This window comes from Saimiri boliviensis, chromosome 5 (assembly GCF_048565385.1).
Source record: "Saimiri boliviensis isolate mSaiBol1 chromosome 5, mSaiBol1.pri, whole genome shotgun sequence".
NCBI lineage: Eukaryota > Metazoa > Chordata > Mammalia > Primates > Cebidae > Saimiri > Saimiri boliviensis.
In genome coordinates, this window is record NC_133453.1 from 89487896 (window position 1) to 89492750 (window position 4855).

The window sequence follows — 4855 nt, forward strand, 5'->3', positions numbered from 1 at the left end:
CATAATGTTTTTCACAGTTTTCTTTAAATTGTTCACAAGTTATGTAAAAAAAGAAAATGTATATTTTTTATTCAATACTCCAGATTTAAAGAAAAATGAAAGATACAGAAAAAATAGGCTTTTTAAATTGGCAAATATAATTTTTTATGAATAGATAGGTTTATTTCAGTTAGTAGTCAATGACTCTAGGGAAAGAAGTTAAGAGAACAGTGCATGAGGTTTTGGTGTATGTGTATGTTTTTTCTTCCTTTCTCCCCTGCCTATCAAAGGAAAGGAGCCAAGAATGGTGAAGTGAAGGTTTCTTTTTATTCTCCCATAATTCAGGTACATATTTTTTCCAGCTGAAAAAGGGGTAAGTACTTCCTCAGCTATGATTGAAAATGATCAGTTTCCATTTCAGAAACAATGGTTACAAACAAATACATATGTAGTGGACACACAATTGTAGTCACATAGAGAAATTTTTTTTCTACATCTAAAACAGAAATGAATCTAAATATTTTAAGTGGCTTTACCATTTGGTAGAAAATGTGCAAAACATAATTCACAGTTTTGTCTACTGGGTTCCTTTTACGGCGATGAGCACATCGGGGTTCCCATTTTCAGACAATGAGGACAATAGGTTGAAACCCAAACCCTGTGAGGAATCAAAAACTGTGATAGTGGGAGCAGTCAATCAAAAAAATTTTCAATGAATGCTTTAGCATTGGAGGCATCGAGAATGCAGAGCAGCTCATCAACACTGATGGCCTGTCTTCATATCTTGGCACATGTATGTGACCCTTTTGCAAATAGATAGCTTAACTTCCTCACCTTTGGTGTAGTGGGCCACACCCTACTACCTATAGCAAACTTTCCATAGGGCAGAATATTAGCTTGGCATGAGATGGCTTATCACCTAGTTATTCTAGGCATGGTGGGGTAGTTACATCCGGTAAACCTTCTAAGGTACTTTCATTCCAGGAAACCATAGACAAGGTAGAGAGGACAAGTCTATTATCAGCTTAAACACTGAACAACTTAGTGGGGTAAATACTTAATACCAAAGTATTGCCAGCGGAAGTTAAAGATGGCAGAAAGAGCCACAGACAAACAACAGGAAATCCCGCTCTTCTGACCACACACACACACACACACACACACACACATCAGAATTTTGCCTATAATAGAATGCAATTCTACAAATTGCATAAAAGCTGCAAAGGAGTACATTTTCAGTAAAGATTGTCAAAAACTAAAAGCAGCATTATAAAGGTATTATAAAAAAAACGATCACAAGGTAAAGAAAGACACTAGAAAGTTGGGTGATAACTGACTCACAAAAATGTCTTATAGAAACATCAGCATGAAGAGAAACTACATCTTAACCAAAACCATCTGATGGCTGAACTCTAGGTGCCTTGTAAACAGGATCTTTGCCTTTATTTTTTTCCCATCAGCTGACTGCAATTTTGGTGGTTTCAATAAAAGCTGGAATTCTTTTCTACAGATGAAACCTATATGTTTGATGTCTAAATGTCTGTAATCTTTCTTTAACCATACAAGGTTCTGGTGATACAAACACAGTTATACTATGCGCACACGCGCGCACGCGCGCGCACACACACAAAGTTATACTACATACACACACACACACACACACACACACAAGCACACAAGCACATTAAACACTGACATGTATTCATATGTCTTCATATGTCCAGACCTTGGGACAGGGAACATACTTTCTGATGATATAAAGCATAGTCTTTCTTAGGGAAAATTTGTCATTTTGATATCTTAATCTTTTTGGTTGGTGTCTCAATATAGCAAAAGAAGGTAAGCATAATTTACCTATATTAGATTTTAAATCTGCTGAATTCGCCAAAGTTTACCCTGAGCCCAGCAAAGTGTCTGATACATAATAGGCACCAAGCAAATGTCTGTTAAATGAATTAATACATTAAGACCAGTCAGCACATCCATCATTAAAACTGAAGTTTTACCTTAATTCTTTGTATAAACTAAAAGAATTTCCATTTTAGTATTGCTAGTTATGAGCTAATAAAGATCTACTTGGATTTCAAAAACGTGTTTGGATTTCATACTCTCCTCCCCAGTAGCAGCCAAGTCTCTGTCAATAATCATATAGTGACATTTCAAGTTCTCATGTCTTAAGCTAACAAAATCAGGAGGCTAAGAAGCAAATTTATGAAGTATTACTTGAAGAATACTTAAATGATTGCCTATTTTCCTTCACCAATTTACCTTTGGTATGATCTGAAATTGCCACCATCAATCATGTATTGGACACGAAACACTCAAAAGTTCTGGTAAAAGGCAAATATGTTACAGGTACAATACGAATTTCCTTAAACCTTAAAAATGTGGTTTAAAATGAAGTTTTATTTAATGGAATAATTTAAATGTTCCTAGTTTGTATAACCATTTGTTGTCTAACCACTGTGTTGACAGGGCCTCAGGCCTTCAGCCTTCCCCACCCAACTACTCCTCTGACCCCTTCAAAACATTTTTCCAATATTTTTGAGTCTGAGCAGGCTCCTAAACAATCCTGTTCCTGCTGGCTCCTGTGATGACCTTAGCTGGGCTCAACCATTATTCCTGCAAGTACCACAGTTCCTCATAGGCCTCTCCAGAAATCAAATTTATGTAAGAACTGTGTCACAAGAAAGAAATTTCACTTCCATTTTGCTTTGGAGAGATTCTCAAGCATGGTCACTTAAGTCCCAGAACTTACCTTACAGAGTTCTTTCTCTCTCTTCTTACTCCTAACTTTCCTTAAAATTTTAGAGTTCCTTTGTTCTCCACAAAACTCAGATATGTCCCATTAGGGCTGGGAGACAGCTCTAGGTGCCTGAAACCATGGCACATGCTGGTTCAGCTCACCTGACAGGCAAGGCCCCCTGCTGAGACCTTATCCAGCCTAGCTCCTTCTTCTCCCAGGACATTCCTCGGTGTTTGTGCAAACGTGCCTCTGGCAAGTACAAGATAAAAATGTGCCAAGTATGCCTGAATTTCAGTCTCAGTAGAGACCACTTCCACATATGGAAAGATGAAAAGATAAATATTAACACAGTATCATCTACAAACATCTTCATGAAAATTAGATTCTGAGATCAGTTGATCCTGCAACAGAGAGCAGATCTCTGAATGATAGTACAGATGTGATTTGATGAAAGGGACAAAGGGGAAAGAGACATAAAGGCTAAAAAAATTCAGAATCGAGATTGTTTCCAAGCTGATGAGCCCTGGAGCCAGATGCCTTAAGGGTGAATGGTCAAGGGCACCAGAGGATATTGGGTACATGGGTAGGGGACACATGGTTGCAAGGAGATGAAATGGGAATGAAAGGACACCAGAAATAAACTCAGCCAGGTCTCAGTGTTTCTGAAACTCAATCTTGGAAACAAATAATTATCTTTTCTAGTGAAATTCCAGTAAGTTTCTGAAACTCAGTCTTGGAAACAAATAATTATCTTTTCTGGTGAAATTCCACACAAAAATTTGATTTCACAAATTTGTCATTGGTCTTCCCTGTAACTGGCTCTATTCCATCAATAGCCAGTCATAGCATCAGTCTACGTGACACCAAACATCCAGCCAATTCAGCCATAATCAAAACTCCACTTAACCAGCCAGCTGTTGTCTGTACATAATGCCAAGCAATCAACTGGACTAACTTCACGCCTGGATTGATGGGAAAAACCAGATGTTTAAGCATTATGTAAATTCTAAGTGCCAATTGAAAGCAGGAGTGTTAGCTGTCATTTTACATACAACCTTAGAATGAGGACTTGAACTTTTCTCGTAAGTAGGACATCAGCCCAACCAAGATCTCAGATATATGCATACACAAAAAGGTACACGTGCACACTGAAAACGCTAGTGAGTGTGTGTGAGCATGTAAGAACACGTCAGAGGTGCAGGGGCAATAAGTTAATTCACACAATCTCAACTTCGTAAAATGTACTCAATGTGCCTGTCCTGCCAGCTTGGGCTCTTACCTGCCTTGCCATGCTCTGCTCTCCATCTCAGGGAAGACTCTTCTAGGCTCTTTTGCCCTCTGGCTTCAGCATATGGGAGGCACAGTTGGAAGATGGAGGGCACAAAGAAGGGCATGACAAGGGAATTTACTCCTCTCTCTGTCTCCTTTGCTGTCTCCAGAAGCTGCACCTCCTTTCAGATTGTCTTTCCTTCCCCAGTTCTAGTTCCAATTTGACAGCCCTATGTCTAGTCCCTAAACTCCCTTTCCATCATCTGTGAAATCTGTTTCCAGAACTAAGTTTCATCTACTGAGAGACCTAGAGTGACTTATTTTTCTGGCTGGACTCTGACTGATACACAGGATAATCTAGAAAAGTAGAGTACTTCTCATTCTGGGGTTTCAAGGGCAGCCTGAGGCCTATTCAAGAGCAGTTCAAGTGCTGAGCCAACAAAGGACCTATCAGAGCTCTTCTCCTCTTCCTCACTTCTCCCTATCAAGTCTTCTAACTAGTAGGAAATAAATAAATCAAAATTATTTAGCGCTTGCATTGGCAACACATATTCTAAAATTGGAACAATACAGAGAAGATCAGCATGCCCATGTGTAAGGATAACATGCAAATTTGTGAAAGCTCCATATATTTTTTTACTATCCATGTATCTTATGAAATCCTGTTGTATATCTTAAATATACACCACAGAATTTTTAAAGGTTTCCAGTTTCATCCATGTTCCTGCAAAGTACCCAATTGTATTTTTATAGCTATTAGCAAACTTCTCTTCATCCTCCTCCTCTTCTCTTCCCAGATTCTGGTAACCACCATTCTACTCTCTATCTCCATGAGGTCTACTTTTGTAGCTCCCACCCCTT

General features: G+C 38.6%; 1 non-coding gene across 1 annotated transcript; it reads left to right on the forward strand.

Moving 5' to 3' along the window:
* The first annotated feature begins 4523 nt into the window (after nt 1-4523).
* Nucleotides 4524-4630, forward strand: LOC120364415 (U6 spliceosomal RNA). Its single transcript, XR_005579677.1, has one exon. It is a non-coding gene; the product is annotated as a U6 spliceosomal RNA (small nuclear RNA).
* The last annotated feature ends 225 nt before the right edge of the window (nt 4631-4855 follow it).